Here is a 13958-nt window from a genome sequence, read left to right as displayed (position 1 = left end):
CACCCTTAGAGGTTCTTAAGGCCCAGCTTGACAAAGCCCTGGCTGGGATAATTTAGTTGGTGTTGGCCCTGCCTTGAGCGGGGGTTGGACTAGATGACCTCCTGAGGTTTCTTCCAATCCTAATCTTCTATGATTCTTTTATAAGCACCTACATGGGGAACAGAAATTTTATAATAAAATATCAAGGAGGGGAAGGAGTATTTAAATTAAGTGCCAATGTTCATAGAAGGACAAATGGATGTAAACTAGCAATCAAGAAGTTTAGGCTTGAAATTAGATTAAGGTTTCTTACTATTGGAGGAGTGAAGTTCTGGAACAGCCTCCTGGGGGAGCACCGGGGGCCAAAAATTTAAGTGGATTCAAGACTGAGCTTGTTAAGTTTATGGAGGGGGATGGTATGATTAGATTGCAAACAATGGCACATAGCCGATCTGTGATAGCAAATATCTCCAACAGTCGGTGATGGGTCACTAGATGGGGAGGGCTGAGTTACTACAGAGAATTCTTTCCCATTGTCTAGCAGCTGGGTCTTGCCCATATGCTCAGGGTCTAACTGACTGCCATATTTGGGGTCAGGAAAGAATTTCTCCCCAGGTCAGATTGTCAGAAACACTGGAGGTTTTCACCTTCCTCTGTAGCATGGGGCCTGCGTCACTTGCAGGTTTAAGATAGTGTAAATGGTGGATTCACTGCAACTTAAAGTTTTTAAATCTTTATTTGAGGACCTAAGTAACTCAGCCAGAGATTAGGGATCTATTATCGGAGTGGGTGGGTGAGGTTCTGTAGCCTGTAATATGCAGGAGGTCAGATTAAGTAATCATGATGATCCCTTCTGGCCTTAAAGTCCATTAGACTATAACAGAAGCCTTTTTACGAGACAATCACAATGGTTCCTTCTGGTCTTAAAAAAAAAAGTTCTCTCTTCAGGCATGGTGAATATTATTGCTAATTTCCCATGGTAGGACAACTTTATATTGGAAAAAGTTAAATCAGAGTGTAATAATGCTCCTAGTTTATCTTTTTAAATTAGACCAATGGGCCATGACAGACAGTAAGACCCAGATCCACAAAGGGATTTAGACATTGTGACTCTGAGTGTCACAACACCTAACTTTCAGATACCTAGAAAATCACAGAAACAGCACTGAGATTCCCAAAGCCAGAGTTAGGCACCTAGGCTGCATATATAACAGCTAGGGAGAGATAAATGCCTTAGACTACAAATCACCAAACCAGCATGCTAGGTGGGGAGCTGCCTAAGATAGCCAATAGGATTATCAGAAGGGTGTGTGCTAAGCCTCATCCCTCTCATGGAGATAGTCATCGGAGTCTCCCCTTCCCTGCAGGGAACAAATGATACAGCCAGATTCTCGCTGGAAAGTATCAAGGGAGACTATGCTAGGCTGGGGAAGACGCTTAAGGAAATTGAGGCTCAGGTGATCTTTAGCGGGATCCTTCCTGTTCCTAGAGAAGGGCAACAAAGGTGTGACAAGATTATGACTGTCAACAGATGGCTTAGGCAGTGGTGCTATAAGGAGGGCTTTGGGATGTATGGCCACTGGGAGGCATTCACGGACAGAGGTCAGGTCTCTCGGGATGGACTTCATCTCAGTAGGGAAGGAAATAGACTTCTAGGATCGAGGCTGGCACAACTGATAAAGAGAGCTTTAAACTAGGAATTGGGGGGAGATGGATGGGAGATGTCCAGAAAATCTCCACGCCAGATTTTAGCATTGAGAGGGAAGAAGATTAAGTAAGAAAGGATACACCCATGGGTAGGAGAATGTATATAAGGAGCGAGGGCGGTGTGGATACTAGTCTAATAGGTTATACTGGCTGTAGAATGACTGTGCCTAATAGGGTACAAAATGTGAGCGAGACCAAACAGCAAAAATTAAGATGTTTGTACACCAATGTGAGGAGCCTAGGTAACAAAAGGGAGGAACTAGAGCTACTGGTGCAGGAAGTAAAACCTAATATTATAGGGATAACAGAAACATGGTGGAATAGTAGTCATGACTGGACTACAGGTATTGAAGGGTATGTGCTCTTTAGGAAAGACAGAAACAAAGGTAAAGGGGGTGGAGTAGCATTGTATATCAATGATGAGGTAGAATGTAAAGAAATAAGAAGCGATGCAATGGATAAGACAGAGTCTGTCTGGGCAAAAATTACATTGGGGAAGAAAACTAGTAAAGCCTCTCCTGCGATAGTGCTTGGGGTGTGCTATAGACCTCCGGGATCTAATTTGGTTATGGATAGAGCCCTTTTTAATGTCTTTAATAAAGTAAATACTAATGGAAACTGCGTGATCATGGGAGACTTTAACTTCCCAGATATAGACTGGAGGACCAGTGCTAGTAATAATAATAGGGCTCAGATTTTCCTAGATGCGATAGCTGATGGATTCCTTCATCAAGTAGTTGCTGAACCGACTAGAGGGGATGCCATTTTAGATTTAATTTTGGTGAGTAGCGAGGACCTCAGAAGAAATGGTTGTAGGGGACAATCTTGGCTCAAGTGATCATGAGCTAATTCAGTTCAAACTAAATGGAAGGATTAACAAAAATAAATGTGCAACTAGGGTTTTTGATTTCAAAAGGGCTGACTTTCAAAAATTAAGGCAATTAGTTAGGGAAGTGGATTGGACTGAAGAACTTATGGATCTAGAGGCAGTTGAGGCCTGGGATTACTTTAAATCAAAACTGCAGAAGCTATCGGAAGCCTGTATCCCAAGAAAGGGGAAAAAATTCATAGGAAGGAGTTGTAGACCAAGCTGGATGAGCAAGCATCTTAGAGAGGTGATTATGAAGAAGCAGAAAGCATACAGGGAGTGGAAGATGGGAGGGATCAGCAAGGAAAGCTACCTAATTGAGGTCAGAAGATGTAGGGATAAAGTCAGAGAGGCTAAAAGTCGAGTAGAGTTGGACCTTGCAAAGGGAATTAAAACCAATAGTAAAAGGTTCTATAGCCATATAAATAAGAAGAAAACTAAGAAGTGGGGCCACTTAACACTGAGGATGGAGCGGAGGTTAAAGATAATCTAGGCATGGCCCAATATCTAAACAAATACTTTGCCTCAGTCTTTAATAAGGCTAAAGAGGATCTTGGGGATAATGGTAGCATGACAAATGGGAAGGAGGATATAGAGGTAGATATTACCATATCAGAGGTAGAAGCGAAACTGAAACAGCTTAATGGGACTAAATCGGGGGGCCCAGATAATCTTCATCCAAGAATATTAAAGGAATTGGCACCTGAAATTGCAAGCCCATTAGCAAGAATTTTTAATGAATCTGTAAACTCAGGAATAGTACCGAATGATTGGAGAATTGCTAATATAGTTCCTATTTTTAAGAAAGGAAAAAAAAGTGATCCGGGTAATTACAGGCCAGTTAGTTTGACATCTGTAGTATGCAAGGTCCTGGAAAAAATTTTGAAGGAGAAATTAGTTAAGGACACTGAAGTCAATGGTAAATGGGACAAAATACAACATGGTTTTACAAAAGGTAGATCGTGCCAAACCAACCTAATCTCCTTTTTTGAAAAAGTAACAGATTTTTTAGATAAAGGAAATGCAGTGGATCTAATTTACCTAGATTTCAGTAAGGCATTTGATACCGTGCCACATGGGGAATTATTAGTTAAATTGGAGAAGATGGGGATCAATATGAACATCAGAAGGTGGATAAGGAATTGGTTAAAGGGGAGACTGCAACGGGTCCTACTGAAAGGCGAACTGTCAGGTTGGAGGGAGGTTACCAGTGGAGTTCCTCAGGGATCGGTTTTGGGACCAATCTTATTTAATCTTTTTGTTACTGACCTTGGCACAAAAAGTGGGAGTGTGCTAATAAAGTTTGCAGATGATACAAAGCTGGGAGGTATTGCCAATTCGGAGAAGGATCGGGATATTATACAGGAGGATCTGGATGACCTTGTAAACTGGAGTAATAGTAATAGGATGAAATTTAATAGTGAGAAGTGTAAGGTTATGCATTTAGGGATTAATAACAAGAATTTTAGTTATAAGTTGGGGACGCATCAATTAGAAGTAACGGAAGAGGAGAAGGACCTTGGAGTATTGGTTGATCATAGGATGACTATGAGCTGCCAATGTGATATGGCTGTGAAAAAAGCTAATGTGGTTTTGGGATGCATCAGGAGAGGCATTTCCAGTAGGGATAAGGAGGTTTTAGTACCGTTATACAAGGCACTGGTGAGACCTCACCTAGAATACTGTGTGCAGTTCTGGTCTCCCATGTTTAAAAAGGATGAATTCAAACTGGAGCAGGTACAGAGAAGGGCTACTAGGATGATCTGAGGAATGGAAAACTTGTCTTATGAAAGGAGACTTAAGGAGCTTGGCTTGTTTAGCCTAACTAAAAGAAGGTTGAGGGGAGATATGATTGCTCTCTATAAATATATCAGAGGGATAAATACAGGAGAGGGAGAGGAATTGTTTCAGCTCAGCACCAATGTGGACACAAGAACAAATGGGTATAAACTGGCCACCAGGAAGTTTAGACTTGAAATCAGACGAAGGTTTTTAAACCATCAGAGGAGTGAAGTTTTGGAATAACCTTCCAAGGGAAGCAGTGGGGGCAAAAGATCTATCTGGTTTTAAGATTCTACTCGATAAGTTTATGGAGGAGATGGTATGATGGGATAATGGGATTTTGGTAAGTAATTGATCTTTAAATATTCAGGGTAAATAGGCCAAATCCCCTGAGATGGGATATTAGATGGATGGGATCTGAGTTACTATAGAAAATTCTTTCCTGGGTATCTGGCTGGTGAATCTTGCCCATGTGCTCAGGGTTTGGCTGATTGCCATGTTTGGGGTCGGGAGGGAGTTTTCCTCCAGGGCAGATTGGAGAGGCCCTGGAGGTTTTTTTGCCTTCCTCTGTAGCATGGGGCATGGTTGACTGGAGGGAGGCTTCTCTGCTCCTTGAAGTTTTGAACCATGATTTGAGGACTTCAATAGCTCAGACATGGGTGAGGTTTTTCATAGGAGTGGTGGGTGACATTCTGTGGCCTGCGCTGTGCAGGAGGTCGGACTAGATGATCAGAGTGGTCCCTTCTGACCTTAGTATCTATGAATCTAAGTGCCTATCTCTGCTTGTGATTGATGAACTGGGAGATGATAGGTGTTCAGCTGCCTATGTTGCATACAGGGCCTGGTAGGTACGCTTAGAGGCCACCTACTGAATCAGTCCTTTCAGGTGAGTTCACACAAAAAAAGGGGGGGGAGAGGGGAAAAGAGAAAAAGAAGAGGATCCTTTATAAGCTTTAGCCTAATGGATCCGTTACGCACTCAGGATGTGGAAGACCCCCAGGTCAAGTCCCCCCTCAACTTGTTAAAGTGAAGGGATTTGAACAGGGATCTACCAGCTTGCGGGTGAGTGCCCTAACTGCTAGGTATGGGATATTCTGATGTGGATGTCCCTCAATCTCTCTTATTGATGCACTTTATTCAATATTTTATTAAATATTAATTGGGCCAGCAAAAGAAAATGAATCTATAGCCTAGTGATTAGGGTACTCATCCAAAAGGTGGCAGATCCCTGTTCATATCCCTTCTTGTAGAATCATAGGACTGGAAGGGACCTCAAGAGGTCATCTAGTCCTGTCCCCTGCACTCATGACAGGGCAAGTATTACCTGATAGGTGTTTGTCTAACCTGCTCTTAAAAATCTCCAATTATGGAGATTCCACAGTTTTCCTACGCAATTTATTCTGGTGCTTAAGTACCCTGATAGTTAGGAATCTTTTTCCTAATGTCCAACCTAAACCTCCCTTGCTGCAATTTAAGCCTACTGCTTCTTGTCCTATCCTCAGAGGTTAAGAAAAACAATTTTTCTTCCTCCTCCTTGTAACAACCTTTTATGTACTTGAAAACTTATGTCCCTTCTCAGTCTTCTCTTCTCCAGACTGAAAAATCTGGGTTTGTTCAATCTTCCCTCATAGGTCATGTTTTCTAGACCAATCATTTTTGTTGCTCTTCTCTGGACTTTCTCCAATTTGTCCACATCTTTGCTCAAATGTGGCACCGAACGGGACACAATACTCCAGTTGAGGCCTAACCAGTGAGGAGTAGAGCAGAAGAATTACTTCTCATGTCTTGCTTACAACACTCCTGCTAATACATCCCAGAATAATGGCTGGGTTTTTTGCAACAGTGTTATACTGTTGACTCATATTTAGCTTGTAGTGTACTATGACCCTCAGATCCCTTTTCACAGTACTCCTTCCTAAACAGTCATTTCTCGTTTTGTATTTGTGCAACTAATTTTCCTTCCTAAGTGGAGTACTTTGCATTTGTCCTTATTGAATTTCATCCTACTTACTTCAGACCATTTCTCCAGTTTGACCAGATAATTTTGAATTATAATCCTATCCTCCAAAGCACTTGCAACCCGTCCCAGCTTGGTATCATCTGCAAACTTTATAAGTGTACTCTCTATGCCATTAATTTAAATCATTGATGAAGATATTGAACAGAACCGGACCCAGAACTGATCCCTGCAGGACCCCATTCATTATGCCCTTCTAGTATGACTGAACCACTGATGAGTACTTTCTGGGAATGGTTTTCCAAACAATTATGCTCCCATCTTATAATAACTCCATCTAGGTTGTATTCCCATAGTTTGTTTATGAGATAGTCATGCAAGACAGTATCAAAAGCTTTACTAAAGTCAAGATATACCACATCTACCACTTTCCCCCTATCCACAAGGCTTGTTACTCTATCAAAGAAAGCTATCAGGGTGGTTTAACACGGTTTGTTCTTGACAAATCTGTGCTGACCGTTATATATCACCTTTTTATCTTCTAGATATTTGCAAATGTATGACTTAATTATTTGTTCCATTATCCTTCTGGGTACAAAAGGAAAGCTGAATGGACTGTAATTCCCCGAGTTGTCCTTATTTCCCTTTTTATAGATGTGCAAATACAGTGCCATTTTCCAGTCTTCTGGAATCTCTCCCGTCTTTCATGACTTTTCAAAGATAATCACTAATGGCTCAGATATTTCCTCAGTCAGCTCCCTGAGTATTCTAAGATGCATTTCATCAGGCCCTGGTGACTTGAAGACATCTAACTTGTGTAAGTAATTTTTAAACTTCTTCTTTCCCTATTTTAGCCTCTGATCCTACCTCATTTTCATTGGCATTCGCTATGTTAGACGACCAATCACCACCAACCTTCTTGGTGAAAACCGAAACAAAGAAGTCATTAAGCACCTCTGCCATGTCCACATTCTTGTCAGGAGGAGACACCTACCCACTAGGCTACAGGTCATAAGGTAGTTCCTCCTTACACCCCACTTCCCTCATTTTTTGTGAGCCTACTTGAGGAGCCTGATCTGGTAAGCAGCCTCTGAGCACATCTACCATATTGGGCCCTGTACATGACTTTGGCAGCTGAATGCCTCTTTCCTGGTTTGTGAATCACTCTGTGGATTGGCGGGAGAATAGACACCCAGGCATGAGGTGCCTAGACGGAAGTAGCAGTGCACATGCCCAGAGGCAAAACTTTAGGTACTTACAGGGTTAGGCGGCAGCCAAGTAGGAGTTTTGTTGATCACAATGGTACCTAAAAATGGGATTTAGGCAACTAAGTACCTTCATGCATTGCACACTACAGTACCTGAATGGTTATTGCACACTGTTGGGGTGTTCAAAGGCATAAGACAGAAGGCTAAACGGCTTTTAACCATTCAAGCAGAGAGATAATCAACCTGAAATGGATTACCTGGAGTGTTATTGCATTGTAATTTATAACTCATGCATCCAAACAAAGAAAAACAAACTTTGATATATTTTAAGAAAAACAATGTTCAAGAAACATTAAAATAGGAAGAACTGATACAATGAAAAATTAGGAGGAAGCCATGAAATATTATCTTAGACCGGTTTGCTAGTTCATCCATGGTCTTAAGACCCATGAAAACTCACATTATTTCTATTAAGTAGACTGGTTAAAGATATACTGTGTACTATATAAGACGGTATTGATGAGTATTGAGTGAATAAGAGAATATTTCACCACATGAAAAAATTGTCAAGTATAATTAATTTGACCAGAATTAGACAAACACATAAAAATAGTAACAGGGGAAGCATTACTACTGGGTACCCCAGTAATACAACTGGGCTCATTTATCTATTATTAATAGTTATTATTGCCTGTTATAGGTAATACTTCCATTAATGTCAACACTTCAATGATGCAGTAATAACTGAGTAATGAGGCTTTAAACAGAACTGTGGAATTACCTAAAAGACCTAACTGGCCCTTCAAAACATATTTAATTAGTGTCCAGTGCCATTGATTATGGTATTGCTCTAGAACTCTAGAAATAATGAGAGCCCTCTAATTAGTTATCAGTGTACAGGTTTTTAAATTTTCTTTGTGTTTCTTCATTTTAGACCATAACAGATCATATAATGGGACCCAGTATAGAGAGCTGCTGACAGATGAGTTAGGGAAATGAGTGCATTACAAGTTCTTGTGGGTCTTAAATGGGATTCCCTCATAAAATGGTTATCAGCAGCTCTCTAAACTGGGTCCCATTATATGATCTGTTATGGTCTAAAAGGAAGAAATACGAAGAAAATTTAAAAACCTATACATTTGAGATTAACAACACTGATAACTAATTAGAGGGCTCTCATTTCAAGAGTTCAACAGCAATACCATAATCAATGGCACTGGACACTAATTAAATATGTTTTGAAGGGCCAGTTAGGTATTTTAGGTAATTCCACAGTTCTGTTTAAAGCCTCATTTCCCAGTTATTTTATTGAGATAAAAGGCCAAAATTTCAAAGGGACTTTAACTCAGCCTCTAACTTTACACCTTCTGTGAGTTCTGGGTACAAGTGACTGCAAGTGAAAATGACAGAAGTGGCATATCTAAATAGAATTGTAGCACAGTCAGACACTGAAACATCTAAACAGTCACAAAATCAGAGATTTTTGAAAATGTGGTCCTCTAAATGTGAATTCTCTCATTATGTACATGAGATGGGGAAAGGAGGAACAACCGGGTTTTTTTTTCCCTCCCATAATACATTTTAAAGCATATAGTGTTTAGTAGAAAAGGCATTATTCTTCCCCCGTGTATCCATGCTGTCTCCTCCCGCTCAGTCACTGGACTCAGCAGTGCTGGAAAAGCCATTAGACTCCTTGTACACTTAATTGGGAACTAAGTCAAGCCCAGTTGAAACTGTTGAAATTTCATCTTATGTGAAAGTTCAACTGAAAAATATCTTCTTCTGGAGCGGTAGTGAGCCAAGTGGGAAGAGACAGTTGATGGATCTCTTTGGAAACCTGATGAGGTAGGTGGTCGCCTTCAGAAGCTTCTAGGAGACCAGGAATCCAGGCATCTCAGAGAGAGGCCCTCTGTCTCTGAAGCTCAGCAGCTGCTGCACTCACAGTGCTTCAGAAGTGTCCTGGCTACTTTTGCGTTTTACTTAAAAACCTGAACTGGGAGCATTTAAAACAGCTCCAATTTTCATTTCTTAAATAGAAGTTAAACTTCAAATCAACCCAACCATCTCTGAAGCACTGATGAGTACAATACCTAGACAATGGAAGGGATGTGGCAATTTTCCTTTGAAGAGGGCAACTGAACTTCAAGGAGAAACACTGCAGCCATCAACTGCCTGGCTTATCAGTGCTTTGCAGATGACCAGGCTGTCTTTAAGTTGAGCGTTTCATTCGTACAGCCCCAGATTCAGCTGTGAAATATACATTGAAACTTGAAAGTGACTCAGCAACTGCACAGCATGAACAGCTGGGAGAACAAATGCCTGCCTCTGAGAGGCTAAAAAATCCATTTAGAACATGAATGGGTACAATTTGGAGTAGTTTGAGGATTCTTGGACCTCTCAAACTCTTTGGTGGCTTTCAAGCTATAGAAATCTAACTAGAAGTTGAAACCCCTTTTGTTTACATCTTAAATCCCTGGGGAAGGAATTGGGGAAATGGAGTTTTATTTAACTAACTTTAGGAAATTCACATTAGCGATATCAGAGCAACCCCCTTAAACTAGTCTGCTGCAAGGAGGAGTCTTATCTACCGTATTCATTTTCTTCATTCCCCCCCCCCCATACTCTCTTCTAAGTGGAGAGCAAACCTAATCATTTTCAAATTCAGACACATGATGCTTCTCACAAAGCTCATTCTCAACTGCTGTGACTTCAGACCTTTGAATGATGACCCACTGCTATGTTTTAAAAGCAGCACTTCTGTAAGAATTGTATCGCTCACTCACAATCACATGGCTATGACAATTAGAGACTTTTGGAAGTCCAGAGTAAGTTAATATTTGGCTTAAGAATGCACAAGACGCATTAACTAAACAAAATAGTGATTTGTATGCAATGTAAACCAAACTATATTCCATTCTCCTTTTTATAAACATAAGTAAGTGAAGGGAGATGGGAGCACTGTGAGAAGTATTGGTTGCCCTTGTGGTCCCCGAGGGTCTAAAGTCTCAGGTAAGGGGGTCCCTTCATGCTAATTGCATCTGACAACCAATATGCCCATCTATAGCAACAGCGAGGTGAACTGTAGTCCGGTAGGCCCCATGGCTCTTTGGGAGTACCTATGCATTATATTATATTCTAGTTCATGTACATAAGCCTCACATTACCTGGATTCCTTCCTGACTCAAAGGCAGAAATAATCCATTGAAAGCAATTTCATTTGTGATTTACAGCAGACTTTATATAGTCTGCAATTTTCTCATCACACTCACACCAAGTAATAGGTCCACAATCAAGCTACACCAGCTGAGCATCTGGGCTTATGTATGTACATATACAGTCTTAATTGCAAAGAGTCTGGCTAGATCCTTGACTATCTCATTTAACTCCTCATGAGCCAGGAGTGTGGCCATGAATAAATTGTTGGGTGTATTCACAAACCTTTGTAAACCCATTTGATTAACTACATTAATTCTACCCTCACTACCAAAGCCACAAAGATTATGGCCCAGATACTCAACTGCTTTGCACTTTGTTTATTCAGGCACACCTCTACAAACGGAGTACAAAGCAGGCATGAAAAATCAGAATGGGAGCATTTTCTGCCTACTTTGCACACATGTAAATAAAGTGCCAGGCATTGGCGAATCAAGTCCAGGGTCTGAGAATGGCCAGCTGAACACCCTTAGTGCATATATGCATGATCACACACGAACGTACGTTTGTGTTGCACAAGAAAATTGGTGTGAATGAGTACACACTCTTCCCTAAACACTACTGAGAACAAAAATGTGTACGCAGAAGGGGGAAAAAAAGATGCAATTTTTGTTGAATCAAAATGCAATTGAAAATTTGTGAAATGTTTGAATACTAGTTCCTACATTTCACCAAATCTATAGTTAATGATGCAACATATACTGTAACAAGCCCCCATCTTTGTCTCCAGGTTACAGAGAAACAAAGGTCATCTAGATAAATTCTTACCATTCTTGGTCTGTTACAGAAATTCTTGGGTTAGTCATAACCTACAAAAATGATATAGACTAAGAGAAAACAATACCTTGTTTTTGTTCATCATGCACTTTTCAAGAGAGACAATTTTATTTATGTCCTGAATTGAAATACCTTGAAACTATGTCCAGCTTTAACAATGCTTGGGAAAATGTGGGCGTGTACACACACATGTACAGGAGGAATCCTCTCACATTCTTCAACACTGCCATTCCTGCCATGCAGTAACAACTGCAGTAGATCAACTGATTGTGTGCATTGCTAGTGACACAGTGGACCTCTGCTACATGGGTCTGATTTTTTTTTTCTGGTCAGTCTTTTGATTATTTTCACTCTCGTCTGTTAGGCTCCTTATGAAAAATTAGATCACGATAGATTCCCTTATTTTGTATTGAAGTGTTGCTGAAAATCCTCTCCCTACCCCACCCTCCATGACAGAAAGTAATTGACATGTCAGGAAGATAGATGAAATGGCCAGCAGCAGGGAAAACAGAAACTCCACCATAGATCCTAATAACAAATGATCTATGTCCAAAGGCTAGTGCCATGGTGCCCGATTGTCTAACCTATAAAATGAATTCTGAGGTTGCTCACTGACAGGGCTTTGTGACTTTCAAAGAGATTTCACTTCCAAGGCTCAAGACATTTTCAAAACTTGAAATGTGTTAAGAAAAACAGATGAGTAATTGCACGATGCCAAATGCAGGAACTCAGAAAGCCAACCCAAACTTCTCCTTTTGAAAAGGGGGACTGTAGTTTTGGCTGAATACATCTCCAGGAACACACATTACGTAGTAAAATCAACTTTGCGGCTGAATCTAATGTGTTCATTGTTTACAAATAACATTACTAGAGTAATTAATAGGGGGCAAAGATGTCTTGGGCGAATGAAAGTCTGGGATGATTTTTTTTCGTAAACCAGTTTCCTCCATCTGGAATTTATTATTGATATATCAGCAATTCTGCCCATGCACACTAAAATGGAGCTACTCTAATTATTCACTATTTCTGTTCACAGAAATAAGGATGGGTTTGAAAAGAATTTGTGAACATACTTAATTGTTCATAAATATTCCATAAGTAGTTTCAACATCAATAATCATCAGATGGGTTATTGGCAAACTTTTTACTTTGATTGTTTGATAGTCTTTATTTGTGATGTGTGGTTGATTACCTATGCAAATGGCATTATCTTTTCCTCTCCCTGATTGGATGACTGAAACTTTTCAAAAGCAGGGAAATGACTGATGACTAGAGCTGGATGAAAAAAGAAAAATATTTTACATGGAAAAGTTTCATTCATTTTTCCCCCTGCTTTTTCTTCAACATTCTTTAGATAGTTGTCATTCATGTTTAGTAAAGCAGAGTAAATAAGCACTAAGGCCCTTATCCGTATGAATAGTTTTTCACATTCAGGACTACTCACACATGTTAAATTATTCACTTGCATGCATATGTGTAGGATCAAGGCTTTCGTGATAATTTGACAACTACCTAGAGGTCATCCAAATACTCACTGCCCACGTTTGCAAAGGCCTTATGCTCAACTTGATGGCATTTCTTGGTTTGTATTTATGTTAGTAATGAGAAGCACACAGAACCCCTGGCAGAGGGTCCCTGAAATAGAAGGGGATGGGAGGGTGAAACACAGGGAGCTTGTGGGGGAAGGCAAATGGAAGGATGCAAGGAGCCCCTAGCACGTGCAATAAACTCAGCCTGTACAAGGTGTGAAGTGTGCAGCCCCTACTAAACAAGAACGTGAATCCATGAATGTGAAGTTGATCTCTATCTGCAAATAGTTTAGACTGTTTTCATTATTATACCAAATGCATATTTATATTAACTAATTCAGATAGATCATTAATAGCACCATGCCACATATCCTTAAGTGCAATATTCACCATGCTTGCTACCTTGAGAACTTGTGAAATGATGAGAGCATGAGATGGACAAAGTACGCCCCAGCTCTGTAATTCAGGCTGTGCACACCCTGAGCCCCACTGACCTTAGGGGACAGGCAAGGTGTCTACCTGTGTAGAACAATTTGCAGAATTAGGGCCTCACAGGAGAGATTTTTAGTCTCCACAGCATAATTGTAAAGTAAAATCTCTCCCTTTCTTCTCTCTAGCATCTATCTAGCTGAAATTGTGGAAAAGCAGCATCACTTGCCCCATAACCTCAGCCGTGAAGAACACAATGCCATCCACAGCCTCAGAAACAACTCTGACATGATAATCAAAAAGGCTGACAAAGGAGGTGCTGTCGTCATCATGAATAGGTTGGAATATGAACAAGAGGCTACTAGGCAGCTCTCCAATATCACTTTCTACAAGCCATTATCCTCTGATCCCACTGAGGGTTACCAAAAGAAACTCCAGCATTTGCTCAAGAAACTCCCTGAAAAAGCACAAGAACAAATCCGCACAGAGACACCCCTGGAACCCCAACC

The sequence above is a fragment of the Dermochelys coriacea genome, chromosome 4, assembly GCF_009764565.3.
Source record: "Dermochelys coriacea isolate rDerCor1 chromosome 4, rDerCor1.pri.v4, whole genome shotgun sequence".
Lineage (NCBI taxonomy): Eukaryota > Metazoa > Chordata > Testudines > Dermochelyidae > Dermochelys > Dermochelys coriacea.
This window is presented reverse-complemented; position numbering follows the sequence as displayed.